Source organism: Heterodontus francisci, chromosome 6, assembly GCF_036365525.1.
Source record: "Heterodontus francisci isolate sHetFra1 chromosome 6, sHetFra1.hap1, whole genome shotgun sequence".
In the NCBI taxonomy this organism is placed as follows: Eukaryota; Metazoa; Chordata; class Chondrichthyes; order Heterodontiformes; family Heterodontidae; genus Heterodontus; species Heterodontus francisci.
Window position 1 is genome coordinate 25201904 of NC_090376.1, and position 27052 is coordinate 25228955.

Below are 27052 nucleotides of genomic sequence, written 5' to 3' on the forward strand. Positions count from 1 at the left end.
TGATAACAAGAGGACACAAATTTAAGATAATTGGCAAAAGAACCAGAGACTCCACGAAGAAAAAATTCTGCATTGAGGTACGATGATCTGGAATTCACTGTTTGAAAGGGTGGTAGAAACAGATTCAGTAACTTTGAAGAAAGGAATTAGAGAAATACTTAAGGGGGTAAAAATGTACAGGGCTGGGGAAAAAGGAAGTGTGGCCAATGGGATAGCTCTTTCAGAGCCAGCACAGGCACGATGGGCCAAATGATTTCCTTCTCCGCTGTATTGTTCGATGATTCTAACAAATCACATTTATCTTGAAACATATCAGCCATGTCATATCTGGTCAAATTGGAGCATGCATCAATTGGGGGAGTGAAAACATAGATCACCCACACAGGAACATCACAAACTTAGACAACATCTTTTACAGTAAAATTTAAGTCAATTTTACTCATCTAATCTTGCAATTATATCAACAGCTGTGAAGTTAATCTAGACACTCCTAGGTGAGCAATGACGGGTTAAGGTAACACTACAGCAGAACAGAAAGAAGGAAAAATCTACAAGTATCTATTTTAATAGCAGGAACTAAGCTGCAACATCCATAAGGCTTTCTTTCTTCCAGCAACACAGGCTAACAGAGTATCAGCATCTGAAACATATTAAGCTGAAAATCTTTGCAACAAAAAAAACACAAAATTACACACCGCAATTTGATTGATAAAGTGTTGAAATTTAACAAATTCACAAAGTGGTTAAGCATGAATGCTTAGAATACACTTCTGTTACTTACGTATAAGGAAGATTGGTTTGCTTACGTTATTAAATGTCACCTCTGTATTTCTTCATCTTAAAATAGTTTTGTTAATTCCATTTTCCACCTTAGAAGAGGAAAGAAAGTGAAAACTTAAAAACCAGCAATCAATTTTCTTCTTGTTGAAACATTTCCTGCTCCAATATTAACAGGAGGGATGATTCACACTGTTCAGAGTTATCTTGTTCATCTTGCTTCTTGAGGTATTAGTTCAATGCCTGAAGTGTTAGTTCTAGGCTGGTTTAGTATTAAAATACAGCAAAAGTCACACTTCAGTGCTGAATCTTGTGATTCGCAATCTGAAATTTCCACTAAACCTTCAATGGTGACAGATCTGTAACTACCGGTACACCACCCATGCGCTTCATAGCTCAAAATGCTATCCTGCAGACCAAAAATTTGGACAGACATTATAATCATACCGTTGGACATATTTCACAGTTCAAGTAGATGCAGCATAGATATTTCACTCACACCATTACACTTCACCAAAATCCTAGGTGATGGTATTGATATGATACAGAAGGTTAACATCTAGAAACCAATTCCAACCTTTCTGCATTTGAGCGAACTGTAAAATGTGAATTTATTCATAGGAATGCAAGGAAACTTGCTACTGAAGCCATGGTTCTCTGTTTAAAGACTGTGAACAGTAACTTGAAGACAACTGGATGCATAACTTGCAGGTAAATTTGACTTTCCTAAAGGAATTTAAAATCTCAACACAGAGTTCTTATGGTCCAATTATACAACTCTGTCAGAATGTGCGTGGCCTAGGACTAAGGCTGGCCTGCAGTCATTGTTTACATGTAATGAGCGGCAACTGAACTGTGTTTCACTGCACAGGATAAAAATATCAAAAGTTGTAAAATGACAGTTCCTGCTGGTAAAGCCAGTAATGAACCTGTGGGTGCCTGTTGGGGGAAATGGTGCAAAATGGCAAAAGTTCATTTTCAGATTAGTCCAGTTTGTACATTGGGGGGGGGGGGGGGGGGGGGGCAAAAAACATACGAACATATGAATTAGGAGCAGCAGTAGGCCACTAGGCCCCTCGAGCCTGTTCCGCCATTCAATAAGTTCATGGCTGAACTGATTACTCCACATTTCCACCTATCCCCGACAACCTTTCACTCCCTTGCTTATCAGGAATCTATCTATCTCTCCCTTAAAAACATTCAAAGGCTCTGCTTCCACCGCCTTTTGAGGAAGAGAATTCCAAAGACTCACGAACCTTTGAGAGAAAAAAATTCTCCTCATCTCTGTCTTAAATGGGCGACCCCTTATTTTTAAGCAGTGACCCCCTAGTCCTAGATTCTCCCAAAAGAGGAAACGTCCATTCCACATCCACCCTGTTTGATCTTATATGTTTCAATCAAGTCGCCTATTACTCTTCTAAACTCCAACGGATACAAGCCTTGCCTGTCCAATCTTTCCTCATAAGACAGCCCACCTATTCCAGGTATTATTCTAGTAAACCTTTTCTGTACTGCCTCCAACGCATTTACATCCTTCCTTAAATAAGGAGACCAGTACTGTACATAGAACTCCAGATGTGGTCTCACCAATGCCCTGTATAGCTGAAGCATAGCCTACTTTTGTATTCAATACCCCTCAGGATATACGATAACATTCTATTAGCTTTCCCAATTACGTGCTGCACCTGCATACTAATCTTTTGCGATTCATGCACGAGGACACGCAGATCCCTCTGCATCTCAGAGCTCTGCAATTTCTCACCATTTAGATAATAAGCTTCTCTTTTATTCTTCTTGCCAAAATGGACAATTTCACATTTTCCCACATTATACTCCATTTGCCAGGTCTTTGCCCACTCACTTAAACTCATCTTTTTATTCATTCATGGGATGTGGGCGTCATTGGCTAGGACAGCATTTATTGCCCATCCTTAATTGCTCTCAAGAAGGTGGTGGTGAGCTGCCTTCTTGAACCGCTGCAGTCCATGTGACGTAGGTACACCCACAGTGCTGTTAGGAAGGGAGTTCCCGGATTTTGACCCAGCGACAGTGAAGGAATGGTGATATAGTTCCAAGTCAGCATGGTGTGTGACTTGGAGGGGAACTTACAGGTGGTGGTGTTTCCATAAATTTGCTGCCCTTGTCCATCTAGTTGGTAGAGGTCGTGGGTTTGGAAAGTGCTGTCTAAGGAGCCTTGGTGCGTTGCTGCACTGCATCTTGCAGATAGTACAAACTGCTGCCACTGTGCGTCGATGGTGGAGGGCAAGAATGTTTGTGGATGGGTGCCAATCAAGCTCAAGGAATCATACTTTACAGACAATGTCCCAGACACTGCCATCACCATCCCCGGGTATGTCATGTCCCATTGGCAGGACAGACCCAGATGATGTGGCGGCACAGTGGTATACAGTTGGGAGGGAGTTGCCCTGAGAGTTTTCAACATCGACTTCGGACCCCATGAGGTCTCATGGCATCAGGTCAAACATGGGCAAGGAAACCTCCTGCTGATTATCACCTGTGCCCTCCCTCAGCTGATGAATCAGTACTCCTCCATGTTGATCACCATTTGGAGGAAGCACTGAGGGTGACAAGGGCACAGAATGTAGTCTGGGTGCGGGACTTCAATGTCCATCACCAAGAGTGGCTCAGTAGCACCACTACTGACCGAGCTAGCCAAGTCCTAAAGGACATAGCTGCTAGACTGGGTATGTGGCAAGTGGTGAGGGAAAAACCTGCTTGACCTCATCCTCACCAATCTGCCTGCTGCAGATGCATCTGTCCATGACAGTATTGGTAGGAGTCCTTGTGGAGACGAAGACCTGCCTTCACATTGTGGATATCCTCCATCGTGTTGTGCGGCACTACCACCATGCTGAATGGGATAGACTTCGAACAGATCTAGCAATGCAACTGGGCAACCATGAGGCGCTGTGGGCCATCAGTAGCAGCAGAATTGTACTCAACCACAATCTGTAACCCCACGGCCTGGCATATTTGAAAGCTGTTGCAGTTTGACATGATGAATCTGTATCACCTGCAGTACACAAACTACTTAAAAGGCTCCAAATAATTAGCAATCTTCACTTACATAGTACAGCTAGACCTTCAGCTTTCTGCCTTGGGCAATGGCGCAAAGTCACCTTTCAGTTAAAACATCCATATGGCCCGAGTACTTCAATCCAACATATCCAAGAGACGGGAGCATTTAACCAGTGCAGTGCTCCACAATGAGGCAGGAAGCACTTTTTGCTGATGTGACTAATAGTTGCTTTCTTTTGAATAACCTGAGAGAGAGAGAGAGACAGGCTGCCGAAACGTTTTCAGCCCAAGGGCATTAATATTTTCATGAATACTGATTGGAGCAGAGGCGGACAAGTTCATTCATGTGATGGCGGCCTGAGCAATTTTACGGTTTCTTTCCTCGTCTCAGGTAGATGAGATGAGAAAGGCTGGCACAGAGCATTATGCATCATCCACTGCTGGGACAGTGACACTTAGAAAAACTGCAGTTTCTTAAAAAAGATATTTAGCTACAACAGATGGCAAGACTATAATACAGTGGTAGGAATGTCAATTCTAATTTTAAATTTATCTCAATTTCATTGAAAACTAATTTTCTTCATATATAAATCTATGTCACACTCATTTTTACAACTGGCTATGAATCAGTCTGTACATGTTTTATTTTCTACAGAACAGCCAAGGTCAGTCATACTCTCAGCTGTCACGAATATCTATGTGCAAATTCAAGTAGAGTCACTTTTTTTTTAAAAACAGTCGACATTTCGACAGCTTTCATGGGGCAAGGAAGATGACGACTTTGGGCATAAACATCCAATAATCTCAAAAGTGTTTTTCCAGGACTTAACTCTCCAACATACTCCTCAAAATCAATTTATTGTTCTGGGGAGGGAGGCAAAAAGTTTAGGCTATTTTTGGGCATACATGCACAGGCTTTAACTATTCCCACACAAAAAATTTTATCTGTTAAATAATACATTACGAATTGATCAATAACAATGATATGTTAGTGCATACAGGAGGGAGGAGGGAATAAAGGGATATTAAAACAAGAAATGCTGGAAATACTCAGCAGGTCTGGCAGCATTTGTGGAGACAGAAGCAGAGTTAACGTTTCAGGTCACTGACCCTTCACCAGGGAATAAAGGGACGTGGGGGGTAGGGTAGGAAGAGGTAATTAGAGTGGGAGGACCTCAGAGTATAAACACCAGCATAGACCAGTTGGGCCGAAAGGCATATTTGAGAGAAATTCTGTGAAACAACTCCACATTAGGCTGAGGTCTGAGAACTTGTGCGATCACTCATAAATAAGTCTAAGAACTTGTGGCCAAATTAAAATTTAGAAATTATATTAAACAATTTCAATTTTGGCAATTAAAAATTACTAGTCTAGCATGTGCAGACTGCTTATTGTGGAGGTGGTATTCCTATTGGTGAAGACAAAGTACTCCACACTAATAGAAGAAAAAGTTACATTCTTGGAAGATTGATCAAGAAACAATATGAAAAAGAGGGAGGGAGGAGAGCGTATTAGAACACTGGGGTTGGTGATACACTAAATTTCCCAATATTTTAAAATAATTTTATCAATACTGAGATGAACTGCTGCATTCTATTTAAAGAAGGGTTCCGAAGAAGGGTCACTGACCCGAAACGTTAACTCTGCTTCTCTTTTCACAGATGCTGCCAGACCTGCTGAGTGGTTCCAGCATTTCTTGTTTTTATTTCGAATTTCCAGCATCCGCGGTATTTTGCTTTTATTTTAGCATTCTATTTAATGAGTGTTCAGTGACTTTCTCCACATTTATGTGAAACAAAAATCTCAGCATCGTCACAGTTCCCTTTACTACCAGGGAGGGAAAGATATGGTTTGAGCAGGCTGAATATTTTCTGATAGACTAAGAAGCACTAGGCATCAAATAACCAGAGTCTGAAATGGGATGCCATCGCTCCTGGCCAATGAACTTATAGCACACCTGTTTGTCTTGTATCACTGTATACATGAAAGTGTTAATACTCAACAATTGACACACACAAGGACCATCACAAAAGCTTTATATTACAAGCTTTGTCATACGACTCAGCAACAGACAGCTGCCACAAGATACAGCATATTTCTCCTTTATAAATGAGCTATTCAGATTCAGACAAAAAAAACTTTCCAAGGGCACACTAAGTGCATTCATGTACAAGCTACAAGCATTCTGCACCATCACTGCAGTGTTACACATTGACAAGGCATAAAACTATGCAATCGAACAGACAGCGAATAAATTTAGCCAGAAAAATCTACACCAGGAATATAGTAGGAAAAGCAAACAGTGCATAGTCAGATCATCCAGAACACAGTGACACTCCAGCATGGTACACTTGACATTGTGGACATTTAATGCCTCGCATAGGCCTATTTAGAATTATTTTTGTAAATTTTGATGCAATACCACAAAAATTGGTGCTCATGCCATATTTCATTTAGTACAAGGCAAAATATCAAGGGTAATAACCTAATAAAACTTTCTAAACCAATTTCCCAATGGAAACTATACTCAAATTAGGTTTGTAGTTTAAAAGCATTAAAATGGATCTTTGTGCAATGGTTTGTGAATTAAGAGTACTAACATTTTTATTGCAACAGCCCATCAGCTTAAAACACGAATTTACAGGATCAATTACCAAGTAGGTCCCCTCAACCTGTGAAAGCACAACTCCAGCATTTTTTGTTTTCAAAACACAACTCTCATCAGGTGAATCAGTCTTTTATAGATACTTATGCTACTCTGCATTTTGCCCATCCTGGGCCTGAATTTTATGAGCGCGCTGCGCTCCGCGGTGGCGCGCTTTGAATTTGGCAGCCTTCTAACATGGATATTATGTGCAGGGGCTCATTTAAGTGGAGGGGGGGGGGGGGGGCGCCGCGTCCCTGGCAACAGCATCTGGCACCACTGCGCAGACGCCATTTTTAAAGGGCTTCAAGCCCTCAATTACATTGTAAAATTCAATGGTCCCGATCTCCGAGAATTAAAAATAAAATGTTATGTCAGGTGTCAATCACATATCCCACCTCCCGCACCTCCCCCCCCCCCCATGGGTAAATCATAAATTGCCATCTACCCCATGATAAAAATTACCCTGCCAACATTCATTCCCTTTAACCCTCAAGCCCTTGCCACCATCGCCACAGCCAATAATAAATGTTCTCCCTGCTCCTCCAACCCTCTCGCCCTGAAAATTTTATTCCTCCCCCTCCCCACCAGGTTTTCGCCTCAGAACTGCGTGCGGTGTTCCGAAGGTGTGAGAGCTGCATTCTTTGGCGGTAAAATCGACGTGGGACAGCCACTGCCTGCAGTTAAGTCTATTTGCATGTCATTTGGGTTGATTTCAATGTACAGATTGAAGGCCCGTCGCAACCCACCGCGTCGAGGGACTGGTAAAATTCAGCCGTTGATTTCGGAACATACAACTTAAATAAATTGCACAACAGTCCAACAACATGAGATATACTGTTACAAACATACTGCTTTGACCATGTTGACACTGCAGATGACAGTACTCTACGTGGAAAAACCTATCACTATCGGAACAGATATTTAGCCTTGTGCACGTCATTCTATCGGACTACCTCTTCCCTCATGACACTCACTACACATACAAAATGTAAAATACAAAAATACTTTTTAAAAAAAAGTTATAAGAACTAGCACCATATTTTACAAATGAAATGCATCGTTTGGAGACTCTAATGAACAGTACACATTAGAAAAATGCAAGCTCTAGTTACCAATTCACCACCAGTGCAAACAGCTTTTCCCCTTTTATCAAAACCTTTCGTAATTCTGAACACATCAGATCTCCTCTTAATCTTCTCTGCTCTAAAGAATCCTAGCTACTTCCTCATATCTAAAAGCCTCGCAACAACAGTATCTCCTGCGCCCTCTCAATGTGACATTTTTTCTCTTAAAAGCAGGGCATAAATACTGTGTTACTACGCCCACGATTTGCTGCGTTTTTGTACTCTATACCTCATTTTGTTTCTGCTTAAATAAATGTGTCCTCCCACTTTTAAGATTCATGTATCTGAACCCCTAAGCCTTGCTTCTCCTCTATTCCTTTTGAAGTTCTACCATTAGCATGAATTTTCACTCCTCATCCTTCCTACCAAAATGTATCAACTTACATACCTCCAAATTACATTTCATCTGAATCTATCTGTCCAACATGTAGGTCCTCCTGAAATTGCTTATAGTTGTTTTGTTTACTGCATTCCTCATCAGATTTTATTATATCCCAATACCCAAGTACAAACATGCATTATATCAAGTATCCTTCTACTGTGAAAAAGTAACTACAGCTGTTTTCTTTCTTTGATCACCTTATCTATGTTTCTACATTCTCTTCCATCCTACATACCTCAAATTTAAAGCTCTTTATCAAATACTTTCTGAAAATCTCTGTACACAGCATTCACCAGATTTCTTTTATCATACACTTATTTCCCCAAAGACTTTAATTCGGTTGTCTTGCAGTTTCCTTACAACATAGTTGCCGACTGCAAAACCACGAAAAGACTTTCTTTGCTAGGGAGTTCAAGTACATAGAAAAAAGCAAACTGCATCTCTCCCACCACCCTGCTCTCACCCAAGCAGCAATTAGTACAGGAAATAACAAACTCGAACAGATCTAACTAGGCAGATGGAAGGTGTTACGCTGATCTATAAAAATGCTTCACACCTACTCACCAGTCCATGTTAATCGCCTCTGTTACCAAAAGGGAATTTCCTTCATTAAAGTAGTTCACTAACACAAATGGAAAAAAAATGAAAATGACAGACAGCCATTATTCTGGTCTCTACCTTCAGCATTAAAAAACAGTGTCTCTTTAAAACTGGTGTGGGCTCAGCATTTTTCTACTCAGATACCACCTGTTTAACTGAATAATGCTAGTAACAGCTGAACATACTGGAAAGTGCTTGAGCCCAGAAACGGGCTCTGTTCTGTTCAGTTTAGTTATGATGCCAATGAACATTCCTTATTTCTGATAAACTACACTTAAATTTAAAAAAAAGAAACATAAGAGCTCATCACACCGATATACTTAACCATGTCACTTCTAACTTTCCAAAAATACTGTAAATTTTACTGGCTTGGTTGCATGCAACAAGGGCAACTTTGAACACAAAACAGATGAGAGTTCTTTAATGTTAATGATGGAAAAACAGAACCAGTGAATGTGGCATAAGATCAAGGAAGAAAATTTCTTTTTATTTATTTATAAAAAGAAAAGATACTTACATTTTTATAGCATCCTTCACAACCACAGGGCATCCCAAAGCCCTTTCCAACCAACCAGGTACTTTAGAAGTGTAGTCACTGTTGTAATTTAGGAAACAAAGCAGCCAATTTGTGCACAGCAAGCTCCCACAAACAGCAGTGTTATAATGATCAGGTAATCTGCTTTTGTGATGTTGAATTGAGAGGAAAATATTGTTCACGACACCAAGGATAACTCCCTTCCTCTTCTTCAAAATACTGCCATGGGTTCTTTTACGTTCACCTGAGAGGGGCAGATGGGGCCTTGGTTTAAGGTCTCATCTGAAAGACGACACCTCCAACAGGCAGCACTCTCAGTACTGTACTGGAATGTCAACCTAGATTTTTGTGCTCAAGTCCCAGGTTGGGACTTGAACCCACAACCCTCTGACACAAGCGAGTGCGCTACCAGCTACTACACAACTAACAGTAGTATTGTAAATGTGCTATAACACATTTTATAATTTTGATACAATAGCAAAGAATATCCTCCAAAAGGAACGGTCAATTAAAGTGGCAATAAAAGGTCATGTCATTATACAAAGCCTGCAAAAAAGAGGCGATTTATTTTTATTTCTTCCTTTGTTGAAAGGGCCAAATTCAAAGGATTACAATGACACACTTATGTAGCACCCTTGATGTAGAAAAATAGAAGATAATTTACAGAGGGAAAGAAAAAAAGGAGTGGATACCAAGGGGTCTGAAAAGATTGGTTGGAAAAAAGTTAAAGAAAGTTTTTTTTAAAAAGGTGCAGACAGGAAGAGTGAAGAATTTTAGGAAAGGAGCGCTGGAAAGAAGGGCTAAGGTGGCTGAAGACTGCCACAAATGATTGGGTGAAGTAGGAGAGGGGGGAAAATACAGGTTGCAATAGTTGCAGAACCAAAAAGGTTGAGAGAATGCAAGGCTAGAAGAGGTCACAAAGGTGCAGCTGTGAAAGTGAGTTGTGAAGGAATTTCAGCAGGGTGATCAGTGAAGACAGGGCTGAAGGGGGATGGGGCTTGAGGGTAGATTCAGTTGGGACAAAATCAGAAATGAAAATGGAAGGCAGAAAATTAATGGATGAGTCTGGAAGCCCGAGGAAACAAAAGGTCAGAAAACAGAAGAAAAAAAAGAGTTTGGCAATGCTCAGGGTATCTACTTCAATGTAAGGAGTATAATAAATAAAGCAGACGAGCTAAGGGCACGGATAGAAACGTGGCAGTATGATATCATAGCTACTACAGAAACATGGCTTGAGGGGCAGGAATGGCAGCTCAACATTCCTGGTTAGAGGGTTTTCAAATGCAATACAGAGGGGGATAAAAAAGGAGGGGGGGGTGGCAATTTTGGTCAAGGAAACAATTACAGCTATGAGGAGGGGTGATATGTTAGAAGGATCATCAAATGCGGCCAAATGGATTAAGCTAAGGAAGAAAAAAAGAGCAGTCACACTGCTGGGAGTGTACTATAGACCCCTGAACAGTCAGCGGTAGACAGAAGAGCAAATATGTAGGCAAAAAGTGCAAATACGATAGGGCAGTAATAACAGCGGATTTTAACTTCCCAAATATTAACTGGGATAGCTTTGGGATGATGGGAATAGGTGGAGCAGAATTCTTGAGGTGCATTCAGGAGAACTTTTTGGTCAATGTGAGTTCCATTGGGGCAAGGCCAATTTTACTACACTGAGGAGTGATTTAGTGAAAGTGGACTGGAAACAGCTACTTGAAGGTAAACCAGTGCCAGAGCAGTGGGAAGCATTCAAAGGGGAGATTCAAGGGGTTTTAGATTAAACATGATCCCACAAAGAAAAAGGGTGGGGCGGCCAAATCTAGAGCACCCTAGATGTCAAGGAGCTTACAGGGTAAGATATGGCAGAAAAGGAAAGCTTAGGTCAGACACCAAGAACTCAATACTACAGAAAAACGAGAGGAGGGGTGAAATCAAAAAGGAAATTAGGAAAGCAAAGAGAGGGCATGAAAGAATATTGGCAAGAAAAATCAAGGAGAGCCCAAAGATGTTTTAACAATACATTAAGAGTAAGAGGATAACTAAGTGTTACAACCAGGTGAGAAAGATGTCTAGGGGTCTTTCTCAGCCTTCACCTGGTCTTACTGTAACAGGGTTTAATTTTAAACACAGTGTTTTAGCTCCACCTTGGTGAATCCTTGTTCACCGCTTTCCAATTAGAAGGCAAAGAAATGCGCACAAACAGGTTTTCTTAGGTTTAAGAAAAGTGAAGTTTATTAAAACTTAAATCTAATTCGGTTAACAACTTCGAATACACACCGTGTCCCACTAGCATGCATACGCGATACGCACATGCAAATAGAGACAGAAAAGAGAAGAAAATTAAGTGGAAAAGTTTGAGGCATTCTCTGAAGAGGGGTTTTTGTTACTGTGCTTCGAGCTCACTGTAGTCCTTGCTTGTAGGTAGATCTTGCTTTTCGTTGGGGCAGAGTATTCTTCTTAAACTTGCTCACTGTAGGAGACTTTTCTCACTTGGGGTTCATATGTCTTCAATGGTTTCCGAAGCTGGCGAGAGAGATGAGACCAGAGAGAGGTGGCGGCAAGCCAGTCATAAGAGGTCTTTTCCAGTCTAGGAGCAAACAGCTTTCTGACTTCAAACACGGTTTCTCCAATTTAAAACTCCCCTAGTTGGCCAACAGGTGGTCACGTGATTGACCGGTTTGACCAGGTCTCTTCTGTGTATTGGGAGCATCTTAGCAATCAACCTGGAATGCTAGCTTTTCCACCTTCAACGTCTGGTAATCAAAAGTCCATAAAAGCAAAATACTGCAGATGCTGGAAATCTGAAATAAAAACAAGAAATGCTGGAAATACTCAGCAGATCCAGCAGTATCTGTGGAGAGAGAAGCAGAGTTAACGTTACAGGTCAGTCACCCTTCTTCAGAATAGAATCAAAAGTCCATTGTGGATTAAATTGGAGCAGGGCGTGGTCCCTTTGTCCTTTCCAAGTCCTGTCTGTTACTATGCAAATGTCTTTCCAGTCAAGGGTTGGTGCGTTTTTTTTAAAGCAAATTCATTCTTTACTCCAGTAACAGTATAAAAATTAATGTTCATGTGAAATTAATGTGCCTCATTCTTGGCAGGTTGGGGCCTGCATGACACTAAGGAAAGAATAGGGCCCATGAAAGACCAAAACGGTAAACTGTGTGCTTAGGCGGATACGGTTCTTAATGAATACTTTGCATCTGTCATCACAAGAGGACAATGCAGATATTATAGTTGAAAAGGAGGAGCGTGAAGTATTGGGATGTGATAAACATAGGGAGAGGAAGTATTAATGGGATTAGTATTCTTGAAAGTGGATAAATCACCAGGGCTGGATGAAATGTACTCCAGCGAGTCTGTCCATCATTTTCCAGTCCTCACTGAATACAGGTATGCTGCCAGAGAATTGGAGGAATGTTAATGTTGTACATAGAACATAGAACATTACAGCGCAGTACAGGCCCTTCAGCCCTCGATGTTGCGCCGACCTGTGAAACCATCTGACCTAAACTATTCCATTTTCATCCATATGTCTATCCAATGACCACTTAAATGCCCTTAAAGTTGGCAAGTCTACTACTGTTGGAGGCAGGGCGTTCCACGCCCCTACTACTCTCTGAGTAAAGAAACTACCTCGGACGTCTGTCCTATATCTATCACCCCTCAACTTAAAGCTATGTCCCCTCGTGTTTGCCATCAGCATCCGAGGAAAAAGACTCTCACTATCCACCCTATCTAACCCTCTGATTATCTTATATGTCTCTATTAAGTCACCTCTCCTCCTCCTTCTCTCCAACGAAAACAACCTCAAGTCCCTCAGCCTTTCCTCGTAAGACCTTCCCTCCATACCAGGCAACATCCTAGTAAATCTGTACTATGTACAGAATTCACCGTAGCAAAACACCGAGGCTTCTTCGGCAGCACCATCCAAAGCCGTGGCCTTCGCCAACTAGTAGGACAAAGGAAGCTGGTGTATGGGTACACCGTTGACTTCAAGTTCCCCTCCAAGTTAAAAACCATCCCAACATAAGAAATAGGAGCAGGAGTAGGCCATTTGACCCCTCAAGTCTGCCCCACCATTCAATAAGATCATGGCTCTTCTGCCCCAGACCTCAACTCCTCTTTCGTGCCAGGTCCTCATAGCCCTCAACTCCCCGATATTTCAAAAATCTATCTACTTCCTCTTATATTACTTTTAGTGATCTAGCCTCCACACTCTCTGGGGTACCTTTCATAAAAAGGGAGTGAGGGATAGACCAAATACTTACAGGCTAGTCAGTCTAACCTCAGTAGGGGGCAAATTATTGGAATCAATTCTGAGAGACAGGATAAACTATCACTTAGGAGGGCACTGATTAATCAAGGATAGTCAGCATGGATGTGTTGAGGGAAGATCTTGTCTGACTAACTTGATTGAACTTTTTGAAGCAGTAGCAAGGAGGACTGATGAGGGTAGTGCAGTTGATGTGGTCTGCATGGATTTTAGCAAGGTTTTTGATAAGGTCCCACATGGCAGATTGGTTAAAAAAAATAGAAGTTCATGGGATCCAGGGAAATATAGCAAGCCGAATATAAAATTGGCTCAGTGGCAGGGAACGAAGGATAACTATTGACAGGTGCGACTGGAAGGCTGCTTCCAGTGGGGTTCCGCAGGGCTCAGTACTAGGTTCTCTGATTTCTGTGATATATGTCGATGACTTGGATGTAAATGGGGCAAATTCATGAAGTTTTCAGACGACACAAAAATTGGCCATGGGGTTGATAGTGAGGAGGACAGACTGCAGGAAGATATCCATGAACTGGCGCAGTGGGTGGCACAGTGGTTAGCACCGCAGCCTCACAGCTCCAGGGACCCGGGTTCAGTTCTGGGTACTGCCTGTGCGGAGTTTGCAAGTTCTCCCTGTGACCGCGTGGGTTTTCGCCGGGTGCCCCGGTTTCCTCCCACAGCCAAAGACTTGCAGGTGATAGGTAAATTGGCCGTTGTAAATTGCCCCTAGTGTAGGTAGGTGGTAGGGAATATGGGATTACTGTAGGGTTAGTATAAATGGGTGGTTGTTGGTCGGCACAGACTCGGTGGGCCGAAGGGCCTGTTTCAGTGCTGTATCTCTAAAAAAAAAGTGGCAAATGGAATTCAACCTGGAGAAGCGTGAGGTGCCGCATTCAGGAAGGTCAAACAAGGCAAAGGAATACACAATTAATGGGAGAGTACTGAGAGATGTAGAGGAAGTGAGGGACTTTGGGGTCAATGTCCACAGATCCCTGGAAGTAGCAAGACATGTCAATAGGGTGGTTAAGGCGAAATACAGAATCCTTTCCTTTATTAGCTGAGGTATAGAATATAAGAGCAGAGTGGTTATGCTGGAACTGTATAAATCATTAGTTCAGCCATAACTTGAGTACTGTGTGTAGTTCTGGTCACCTCATTACAGAAAAGATATAACTGCACTAAGAGGGTACAGAGGAGATTTACAAGGATGTTGCCAGAACTGGAAAATGCAGCTATGGAGGAAAGATTGGATAGGCTGGGGATGTTCTCCTTAGAACAGAGGAGGTTGAGGGGAGATTTGATTGAGATGTACAAAATTGCGAGGGGCCTGGATAGAGTTGATAGGAAGGACCTATTTACCTTAGCAGAGAGGTCAGGGACTAGAGGGCATAGATTTAAAGTGATGGATAGAAAGATTAGAGAGCAGGTGAGGAAGTTTTTTCACCCAGAGGGTGGTAGGGTTCTGGAACTCACTGCCAGTAAGAATAGTAGAGGCAGAAACGCTCAACTCATTTCAAAAGGTGTCTGGATATGCATCTCAAATAGCATAACCTGCAGGGCTAATGACCAAATGCTGGTAAGCGTGAGTAGGTTGGGTGGCTTTTTTTTTTCAGCTGGAGCAGACACGATGGGCCAAGTGGCCTCTTCCCGCGCTGTAAACGTTCTATGATTTCGAAGAACGAGCAGAAAGTAGTACACGGCAGAATATGGACAGTGCCTTTTTGAATGAGTTGAAGCCTATGAAGGAAGGAGAATGCAAGTCCAGCAGAGAAAATTGGGAGAGCTCAGAAGTTACTGAACAATGGTTAAGGGGTCCAGATGCAGTGATGGTGAGGTAGAGGTAAGAAGTGGAAGTAAGTCTTCTACATTCTACTAGCAACTGGTTTAAAAGTAAGGTTAAGGTATGGCAGGGCAGCTCGGCTGAGTGGACTGTGCTTCCTGTGGTATGTGGGAAGTTGTGGACCCTTTCACATGGCCTTGATGAATATGTCTGCAGGAAGTGTCACCAGCTGCAGAAACTTAAACGGCAGCTGGAGACACTGTGGTGCATCCGCGTGATTGAGAACTACGTGGATAGCACGTTAGGGAGGTAGTCACACTGCAGAGAGGGAATGGGTGACCATCAGAGTGTCTAGGAGGACCAAGCAGGTAGCACAGGGGTCCTCTGCCTCTATCTCGTTCAAGAACTGGTTTTCCACTTTGGATGCTGGTGAAGGCAATGGTCCCTCAGAGATGTGTAGCGAGAGCTAAGTTCGGGGGCACCATGGGTGGCTCAGCTGCATGGGCGGGAAGAGAAATGAGGTAGGGGGACTCGATAATTAGGGGACAGGCATTTCTGCGGCCATAGACTGTGCCCCCCTGGTGCCAGGGTCAAGGATGTCACAGAGCAGCTGCAGGACATTCTTAAAGGGAGGGTGAACAGCCAAAGGTCGTGGTTCACATTGGAACCAATTACAAAGAGGGATCAGGTCCTGAAAGCAGATTTTAGGGAGCTAGCTAAGATATTAAAAAGGTTGTAATCTCCAGATTACTCCCAGTGCCACATACTAGCGAGCATAGAAATAGGAGGTTAGAGCTTATGAATGCATTGCTGGAGAGATGATGCAGGAGGGAGGGCTTTAGATTCCTGAGGCATTGGGACCAATTTATTTTATTTTAAAAAATTTTATTTAGAGATACAGCACTGAAACAGGCCCTTCGGCCCACCGAGTCTGTGCCGACCAACAACCACCCATTTATACTAATCCTACATTAACCCCATATTCTCTACCACATCCCCACCATTCTCCTACCACCTACCTACACTAGGGGCAATTTACAATGGTCAATTTACCTATCAACCTGCAAGTCTTTGGAGGTGGGAGGAAACCGGAGCACCCGGCGGAAACCCATGCAGACACAGGGAGAACTTGCAAACTCTGCACAGACAGTACCCAGAACTGAACCCGGGTCGCTGGAGCTGTGAGACTGCAGTGCTAACCACTGCGCCACTGCCGCCCAATTCTGGGGGAGGTAGGACCTGTACAAGCCAAACAAAGTTTGCACCTCAATAGGGTCAGGATTAATATCCTTGCCGGGTGGTTTGCTAGTGCTGATGGGCAGGTTTTCAACTAGTTTGGCAGGGGGGTGGGAACCTAAGGATTGACTCAGATGGGGCAAAATCAGAAATAGAAATGCAAGGCAGAAAATGAGAGAGAGAGTCTGGAAGGCAGAGGAAACAAAGGATAGAAAATGGGAGAGTTTGGCAGTGCTTAAGGGTATCTACTTCAATGCAAGGAGTATAGCAAATAAAGCAGACAAGATGAGGGCACAGATAGAAACATATCATGATATCATAGTTATTACAGAAACTTGGCTTAAAGAGAGGGACAGAAATGGCAGCTCAACGTTCCTGGTTACAGGGTTTTCAGATGAGATACAGAGGGGGATAATAAAAAGGGAGAAAGGGTGGCAACTTTGATTAGAGAAGAAATTACAGCTGTGAGGAGAATTAATATGTTAGAAGGATCATCAATTGAGGCAATATGGATTCAGCTTAGGAACACAAAAGGGGTAGTCACACTACTGGGAGTATACTATAGACCCCTGAACAGTCATAGGGAGACAGAAGAGCAAGTACATAGGCAAATCTTCCAGAAGTGCAAAAACAATCGGGGAAGTCATAATGGGGGATTTTAACTACACCCACATTAACTGGGATAGTTTTAGAGTGAAAGGAATGGAGGGAACAGAATTCTTAATGTGCATTCAGAAAAACGCTTTTGGCCAGTATGTAACAAGTACAAGAAGAGAGGGTGCAGTTCTGGACTTAATTTTAGGTAATGAAGCTGGGCAGGTGGAAGGAGTGGCAGGATTAACTGTCACTTAGAAAGGCACAAATTATTCAAGGATAATCAGCATGGATTTGTTAGGGGAAGGTTGTATTTATTCTGATGAAGGGTCACTGACCTGAAATGCTTCTCTCTCCACAGAAGCTGCCTGACCTGCTCAGTATTTCCAGCATTTCTTGTTTATATTTTGCATTTGCATAACTTGATTGAATTTTTTGAGGAAGTAACAAGGAGGATTGATGAGGGTAGTGCAGTTGACGTGGTCTACATGGATTTATTTATTTATCTTCATAGCGAGAGGATTTGAGTACAGGAGCAAGGATGTCTTGCTGCAATTATACAAGGCATTGGTGAGACCACATCTGGAGTATTGCGTGCAGTTTTAGTCTCCTTATCTGAGGAAGGATGTTCTTGCTACGGAGGAAGTGCAGCGAAGGTTCACCAGACTGATTCCAGGGATGGCAGGACTGACGTATGAAGAGAGATTGAGTCGATTAGGCTTGTATTCGCTAGAGTTTCGAAGAATGAGAGGGGATCTCATAGAAACCTACAAAATTCGAACAGGACTGGACAGACTAGGTGCAGGAAGGATGTTCCTGATGGCGGGGGAGTCCAGAACTAGGGGTCACAGTCTAAGGATAAGTGGTAAGCCATTTAGGACTGAGATGAGGTGACATTTCTTCACCCAGAGAGTGGTGAACCTGTGGAATTCTCTACCACGGAAAGCAGTTGAGGCCAAATAATTAAATATATTCAAGAAGTTAAATATAGTTCTTAGGGCTAATGGGATCAAGGAATATGGGGAGAAAGCAGGAACAGGGTACTGGATGATCAGCCATGATCGTATTGAATGGCAGTGCAGGCTCGAAGGGCCGAATGGCCTACTCCTGCTCCTATTTTTCTATGTTTCTATGATTTTAGCAAGGCTTTTGACAAGGTCCCACATGGCAGATTGATTTAAAAATAAAAGCCCATAGAATCCAGGGAAATGTAGCATGCTGGATACAAAATTGGCTCAGTGGCAGGGAACAGAGGATAATTGTTGACGGGTGTTTGCGCAGCTGGAAGGCTGTTTCCAGTGCAGTTCCGCAGGGCTTCTTGCTAGGTCCCCTGCTCTTTGTGGCATATATTAACGATTTGGTCATAATTGTAGGGGGAATGATCAAGAAGTTTGCAGACAGCACAAAAATTGGCCGTGTGTTTGATGGTGAGGAGGATAGCTCTAGACTGCAGGAAGGTATCAATGGACTGGTCAGGTGGGTAGAAAAGTGACAAATGGAATTTAACCCAGAGAAGTGTGAGGTGATGCATTTGGGGAAGTCAAACAAGCCAAAGGACTACACGATAAATGGGATACTGAGGGGTGTAGAGGAAGTGAGGACCCTTGGAGTGAATCTCCACAGATCCCTGCAGGAGGCAAGACAGGTGGATAAGATGATTAAGGAGGCATATGGAATCCTTTCCTTTATTAGCTGAGATATAGAATACAAGAGCAGGGAGGCTATGCTGGAACTATATAAAACTTGAGTACTGTGTGCAGTTCTGGTCACCTCTTTACAGAAAGGATAAAACTGCACTAAGAAGTTACAGAGGAGATTTACGAGGATGTTGCCAGGACTGGAAAAATGCAGCTATGGAGGAAAGATTGGATAGGCTGTGATTGTTCTCCTTGGAACAGAGAAGACTGAGGGGAGATTTGATGGAGATGAACAAAATTGTGAGGGGCCTGGATAGAGTTGATGGGAAGGACCTATTTACCTTAGCAGAGGGGTCAGTGACTATGGGATGAGATATAAAGTGATTGGTAAAAGGATTAGAGGGGAGATGAGGAAACATTTTTCACCCAGAGGGTAGTGGGGGTCTGGAACTCACTGCCTGAAAGGGTAGTAGAAGCAGAAAACCTCATCTCCTTTAAAAGGTGTCTGGATGTGTACTTGGCATGTTGTAACCTGCAGGGCTCCGGACCAAATGCTGGAAAGTGGGATTTGGCTGCGTGGTTCTTTTTCTTTTCAGCCGGTGCAGACATGATGGGCCAAGTGGTCTCTTTCTGTAAATTTTCCATGATTCCATGGTGATGGTTATCATTTGAATCTCATCTCTGGATTAAACAGCAGCAAGGTTTCAATTCAGCTGACTCAGGCTGTGTGACTAACCAGAGGGTGACAGAATCAGTGGTAACACACCAAATATGATGGCCCCTGTTTTGCACAATTTAATGCCAGTCAGTCAGATCAACTTCAAAGAGGTGGTCATGGGATGGAGGGAAGTGGAGCTTGGACTCCTTACTATATACATACATGGAAGCTGAGGCCTAAGACCACCAAAACAGATTAACTGGTCATTCCTCACACTCTTTTAGGGGTGGGGGCTTTGTTTATGCACAAGATTTCTATCCCTTTAACCCACATATGCTCATTAACTGCACCTCACGTGAAGTTATTTGAAATGAAATAACTGGACATATAAATGGAAGTTTTTTTTAAACTGATGTTGACTGACAAGTAATCTTGGATCCAAATGCTTTGTGGTAACAAGATTTTAGAGTTTATGTTACTGAGAGAAGCATATAAATTTGTCAATGCTAATTAAAGATGTGAGGATGCAAAGAGGACTAAACATGAGTAGGCAGAATACTTAGATGTTCTTAGTGTAAAAGTTAGTTAGATCTGAAAGATAAGTGGCAGCGAAACTCAATAATTAAAATCTTCAAACATTGCCCAAAAGTATTTGAGAATACAATTAATTTGCTATTCAAATTTATGTAGTATACCCAGCAACCTAGAAGATTTTAAAATCAGCAGAGCACAGTTATTTGATAATTCCCTTTAAGATCAAGAAAAAGTCTTGAATGTATATCTCCTAGGTTGCTGAGACCAGGGCAACATTTGCAGGTAGCATTATCATCGTTGAGGAGATTCCACGAAATTAGCAACAGGCAAACATAGCATTTACTTCTTAAAATAAATGGCTGGGGGAGTGGGGGGGCATGGAAAAAGAAAAAAAACGGCCCTGGCATGAACTAATGTCACATCAATAACGGCATTTACTTTAAAAGACAATTGGAAGAGTATCTGTACAGCAACAACATCTCTATGAATTTAAAGTCTTACCCAACAAACGGTCTTCTCATCCAAGGATGTCCTCTACAACTCCACATGCTTATTTTTAAATATATATAGGATTGGGGTGCTATTTAAAAAGAGAGCCAAAAAGTATTGAATCATGGATACAGTTTTTACATAAAACTGCCTGTAATACATTAATGCCTTTTTAATATTTCTTTCCATAACGCAGGTGTCGAAGTTTGATTAAACTCCTAAGACATGGGGTACCCTAAACTACTTTTCTGTCCTCTCCACAAATGTTGCCTGGCCTGAGTGCTTCCAGCATCTGCAGCATTTTGCTTTTTGTTCAAGTGTTAAGAGATGTGCTTGAGGAAAGATTAAAAAGCTAACATTTTATAATTCAGTAGTTAAGGAATTATTCATTATCAATAAAACCAAATTATTAGATTTCCAGATTATAAGTGACTGGAACCTTAATCTCAATTTTTTCCATGCATGAAATATATCTGACAACTACAGCACAATGGTACTGACATTAAGGAGGGAATTGAATGACTGCAGAGGTGTTATGATTATTCACTGTCATCCATCTGCAAAAATAACTTAATCCTTAATCGAGATGAACAGATGATGGTTCTAATGGGGAATGGTTGCATTTCATGATTGACTAATCACACCGGGATGGAATGGACTTCAGAGCCAAATGTTAATGCCAAAGAAAGTTGGGCCAGAATTACTCAGGAGATAAACGTACGGACTAATCTACCTAGGAAGATGACAGCATAATTGAACTTGCATGGAAAATATAATTAGATGTCATGATATCAAATATTACCCGCGCCCCCCCCCCCACCCCCTACCTCAGAATGGAATCCCTATTTTTGCCACAACATCCTTGACGAGGTTATAATGTGGTATAATGCTTCAGAACAGCAGGATACAGGTTGCACAACTCTTGCAAGTTCCTAGCTTCAGGAAGAGAAAAATACTGGCAAAATCTAATCAATCATTCTTTCTGCAATACTAAAAAAAAAAGCCCAGGACTGTCCATGGCACTTACTAAAAAGTATTTCCTCTTAATAAACAAAATTATAAATTGTCCCTTTTCCACACGCTCCAGTTTAGCTGCATCAGTAAAAAAAAAATGCTTTTCAAGAGCATCAGTTCAGTCTCCCTTCACCTTTCACAATACAAATTAGTTCAAGAAACAATGAAATCAGTTTCTGGGGGGAGAGAGAGAGAGAACAGATTGAAGGCTATAATAAAAAGGTGGTTATATCTAATTAAAGATTATCTAGTTCTGTTGGCTGAGGGAGAAGCACCAATAGGAATGAAAAAACATCTCAAGTCGCCTTGCTTTCCTGAATCAGGACGACGTCAGCCATAGCTCAGTTGGTAGCACGCTCGCCTGAGTCAGAAGATTGTGGGATCAAGTCCCACCCTAGGCATTGAGCACAAAATTCTACGCCGACACTCCCAGCATAGTACTAAGGGAGTGCTGCATTGGTTTTCGTCTCCGTCTGCCCTGTTGGATGGACATTAAAGATCCCACAGTACTATTGTGTAGAACAGGGGAGTTTCTCTCCAGTGCTCTAACCAATATTTATTCCTTTATTCAAAATCACAAAAATGTTATCAGATTGCTGTTTGTGGGAGCTTGCTGTGCACAAATTGGCTGCTGCATTTCCTACATTACAATAGCGATTACACTTCAAAAAGTATTTCATTGTCTTTAAAGCACTTTGGAACACCCTGTGGTCATGAAAGCTGCTATATAATACAAGTCTTTTCTTTATGATGGCAAGCAGCCTCAAAAGTAAAGAGAATTGGTGGAGGAAGCGGAGTAAAGAAAATAGGCATAACAGTTTAAAAGGAGTTTAAAAATAAAAATGAACAATAAATCAATAATTGCTTAAGCACTGAAATATTAAATCACTACATGCAAGCATACTTCCTAGTTAAATTCATTTTCAATAATAAGCCCGATGAAGAACTAGAACACCAGCTTGTTCATTTACATTTTTCGACTGACAGTTACAATATCTTAACTCTCCCAGTATGAAACTCAAGATTAAAAATGCAGCTCAGCATTTATTTTACAACCAGCCATATCAACTATCTTGTGTACTATGACCAGCACAGCACAGTTAGCAATAAGGCAAATAGCTGGTTTAATTGTCATATAATTACAAACTTTGATTGTATTGAAATAATCAGTGAGGAGTAGCTAACATAGCAATTCTTTAAAACAAATGCGTTATACTTCAGCAAATTACATTCAGAATAAATGTCAACAGTAATACAACAGCAAAATATTGCAGATCGTGGAAATACTCAGATCAGGCAGCACCTGTGAAGATTCTGCAGTGGGAATTAGAATTAGAACATTACAGCGCAGTACAGGCCCTTCGGCCCTCGATGTTGTGCCGACCTGTGAAACCATCTGACCTACACTATTCCATTTTCATCCATATATCTATCCAATGACCACTTAAATGCCCTTAAAGTTGGCAAGTCTACTACTGTTGCAGGCAGGGCGTTCCACGCCCCTACTACTCTCTGAGTAAAGAAACTACCTCTGACATCTGTCCTATATCTATCACCCCTCAACTTAAAGCCATGTCCCCTCGTGTTTGCCATCACCATCCGAGGAAAAAGACTCTCACTATCCACCCTATCTAACCCTCTGATTATCTTATATGTCTCTATTAAGTCACCTCTCCTCCTCCTTCTCTCCAACGAAAACAACCTCAAGTCCCTCAGCCTTTCCTCGTAAGACCTTCCCTCCATACCAGGCAACATCCTAGTAAATCTCCTCTGCACCCTTTCCAAAGCTTCCACATCCTTCCTATAATGCGGTGACCAGAACTGCACGCAATACTCCAGGTGCGGCCTCACCAGAGTTTTGTACAGCTGCAGCATGACCTCGTGGCTCCGAAACTCGATCCCCCTACTAATAAAAGCTAACACACCATATGCCTTCTTAACAGCCCTATTAACCTGGGTAGCAACTTTCAGGGATTTATGTACCTGGACACCAAGATCTCTCTGTTCATCTACACAACCAAGAATCTTCCCATTAGCCCAGTACTCTGCATTCCTGTTACCCCTTCCAAAGTGAATCACCTCACACTTTTCCTCATTAAACTCCATTTGCCATCTCTCAGCCCAGCTCTGCAGCCTATCTATGTCCCTCTGTACCCTACAACATCCTTCGGCACTATCCACAACTCCACCGACCTTCGTGTCATCCACAAATTTACTAACCCACCCTTCTACACCCTCATCCAGGTCATTTATAAAAATGACAAATAGCAGGAATGATGGCAAAACGGTCAGCGCTCACTATTACTTCACTGAAACCAACAGCAATTTCTGGAGTCCACACATCCGCAGAATAACGTGGAAATACAGAAGGTGCTGTCAGTGATTCTAAGCTTCCCCAGAGGGTGCACTGTTTAAGGCACCCCCAGAGTACAATCATGGAAATCAGGCACCAACAGACCACAATCGTGGAAATCAATGGATTTGACGAGAACTTCCACTCTTTATGCTGTTAGTCTTGCTGTAAAAACCCCTTGAAAATGTTACACCTGGTTAAAAAAACAGCATACTAACTTAAACACATTCACTGACCCTGAAAAGTTAATATGTGGAATTTCAAATTTCTCCATAATAAAAAAATTCCACATTTATTAATTTTAAAAAGTTTATTTTAGCTTCTATCTTCATGCAGTTATAATAAATTATTTCACTATCTGAAAATTTAAATTAAAAGTGAAGGTTTTTGTGTGCTTTTAACTTCCTGGTTTACTGTGTGAGAATGGTGTGGCGGCACAGTGGTTAGCACCGCAGCCTCACAGCTCCAGAGACCCGGGTTCGATTCCGGGTACTGCCTGTGTGGAGTTTGCAAGTTCTCCCTGTGTCTGCGTGTGTTTTCTCCGGGTGCTCCGGTTTCCTCCCACAAGCCAAAAGACTTGCAGGTTGATAGGTAAATTGGCCATTATAAATTGTCACTAGTATAGGTAGGTGGTAGGGAAATATAGGGACAGGTGGGGATGTTTGGTAGGAATATGGGATTAGCGTAGGACACGTGTTCAAGATGGCTCCTGGGCTGGAAGCTCCCTAGGAAGCTCCCTTGCTGTTCAACTCTATCCATGGCCATCTGCTCCCATCCCTAACGTTTTCTCCCCCAATCTGCCCTCTTAAACTGTTTAAATTCCCCTGGCTCTTTAAATCAGTTCATTTTAGCCCTTTCTAAAAGTTAACAGTTAGTTTAGTGTATGTTACCTGGGCCCACTGCCCTCCCCCAGCCACACCTGCTCTTTGTTTTCTCAATGAAATTGATCCGGATGAAACTGACGAGAACAGCTGCCGATACTTTAATCTCCGATCCTGCTGTCTTCACAGTCCAGAGTGTCTGCAGCCACGGCATGCGGTAAGTCCATTGAGGTGAAGAAGGAGCTGCGGGACCCGAGAGAAGTCCTGTGAAAAGGTGCCCCGAACACCCAAAACATCCACGAACGGCCCCCCCGGCCGCAACTTCAAAGCGCCCGCGGGAGATGGCTCGGAGAGCATCTGCAGCGCACTGTCGGCAATGCTGCATGCCTTTATTTAAACCACTGCAAAAAAAAAAAACCCTTAGCAAATGTAATCACCTCTAAGTCTGCCAAATGATGCTTCACCTCCCGAAGGACGTGGATGAGCTTTCCGGACGTCGATGGTGGGCACTGAGGAAATGGCTTATTACCTGCACCAGATTCCACCCCCCCTCCCCCCCCCTTTACCCCCCTTCCACCCCCCCCCACCCCCGTCCCCTTCCATTGCTCCACCCTCTCAGCTCACCCCCTCACAACCCCGTCCCAGCCCGCCCCCCCCTCGCACCATCTTCACCCCGCACCCCCTTCCCCTGCACCCCCCCCACCCCCTCCCTCTACCCCTCCCCCTTGCATCCCCTCCTCCCACCGGCACCATCCTACACCTGTGTAGGGGCCCCAACAACCCCACTGCCTTGTGGGCGTCTCGGGTGAGACCAAGGCGAAGGGAGTAAACCCTAACAGAAAATCCGGAGCGGAACCCCGTAGGCGGTCATGTGTCACCTTTGGCATGTTTCCGGCAGTTCCTGCAGCCATACTGGTGCCAAACGTCGTGTCCTGCACTCCTTTGGACCCCACCAGAAAGGCCGAGAGGGGGGTTTTGACGACTGGGCAACTCTCAACCTCCATAAATTTGCCCAGGCATGCGCCATGGAGAGGTCACTCCATAGTTGCCTCACAGCGACTGAAACAACACGGAAGGCAGCAGTTACGGGTTATAAGTCCAGATAAATTGGCGTAGAAACTGGGCGCCACGGGTTGCCTTTGTCGGTGGGAGAGGTCATTGCACCTCACTGGACAGCTACCGCCCGCCTCAAACCGGGCAGCCCCCGGTCAATAAGGTTCTGTCCCGCCACAGTCTGCCTGCTTCAATGGGTGCTTGGAGCTCAGGGTCATTGCCCGAAAGGTGGACTGATACACCGCACCAAACAACATGAAAAAAGGAAAGAAGGTACCAGCCCTTCGCTTTGCAAGCTGGAACGTCAGAACTATGTGTCCTGGCCTGTCGGAAGACCTTACACAAATCAACGATTCTCGGAAGACCGCCATCATTAACAACGAGCTCAGTAGACTCAATGTGGACATTGCAGCACTTCAGGAGACTCGCCTCCCCGCGAGTGGCTCTCTAGCAGAGCAAGACTACACCTTCTTCTGGCAGGGCAGGGATCCTGAAGAACCAAGACAGCATGGAGTGGGCTTCGCCATCAGAAACTCCTTGCTCAGCATGATAGAGCCTCCCTCAAATGGCTCGGAACGCATACTGTCCATCCGACTGCTCACCACCTCTGGTCCAGTACACCTACTCAGCATCTATGCTCCAACACTCTGTTCCGCACCTGAAGCTAAAGACCAGTTCTATGAACAACTCCATAACATCATTCGCAGCATCCCCAACACCGAACACCTATTCCTGCTGGGGGACTTTAATGCCAGGGTTGGGGCCGACCATGACTCATGGCCCTCCTGCCTTGGGCGCTATGGCGTTGGAAGGATGAATGAGAACGGGCAGAGACTGCTTGAGTTGTGTACCTATCATAACCTCTGCATCACCAACTCGTTCTTTCACACTAAACCCTGTCACCAGGTTTCATGGAGGCACCCAAGATCACGTCGTTGGCACCAGCTAGACCTCATTGTCACAAGGCGAGCCGCCTTAAACAGTGTTCAAATCACACGCAGCTTCCACAGTGCGGACTGCGACACCGACCACTCCCTGGTGTGCAGCAAGGTTAGACTCAGACCAAAGAAGTTGCATCATTCCAAGCAGAAGGGCCACCCGCGCATCAACACGAGCAGAATTTCTCACCCACAGCTGTTACAAAAATTTCTAAATTCACTTGTAACAGCCCTTCAAAACACTCCCACAGGGGATGCTGAGACCAAGTGGGCCCACATCAGAGACGCCATCTATGAGTCAGCTTTGACCACCTACGGCAAAAGTGCGAAGAGAAATGCAGACTGGTTTCAATCTCATAATGAAGAGCTGGAACCTGTCATAGCCGCTAAGCGCATTGCACTTTTGAACTACAAGAAAGCCCCCAGCGATTTAACATCCGCAGCACTTAAAGCAGCCAGAAGTACTGCACAAAGAACAGCTAGGCGTTGCGCAAACGACTACTGGCAACACCTATGCAGTCATATTCAGCTGGCCTCAGACACCGGAAACATCAGAGGAATGTATGATGGCATGAAGAG

At 43.2% G+C, this 27052-nt stretch overlaps 1 protein-coding gene across 22 annotated transcripts in view; it reads right to left on the minus strand.

Moving 5' to 3' along the window:
• The window catches only part of LOC137371190 (inositol polyphosphate-4-phosphatase type I A), a 261418-nt gene that overhangs the window by 132933 nt on the left and 101433 nt on the right, over nt 1-27052 (minus strand). For 15 of the 22 annotated variants that reach the window (XM_068033314.1, XM_068033320.1, XM_068033319.1 and 12 more), the window contains one exon: nt 807-869. The gene's annotated coding sequence lies outside the window, so the exon portion shown is untranslated. Of the gene's footprint in view, nt 1-781; nt 870-3865; nt 4062-7576; nt 7648-8205; nt 8373-8534; nt 8593-25360; nt 25383-27052 lie in introns of those variants that run through there. The other 7 variants (XM_068033306.1, XM_068033318.1, XM_068033316.1 and 4 more) reach the window with 7 other exon arrangements.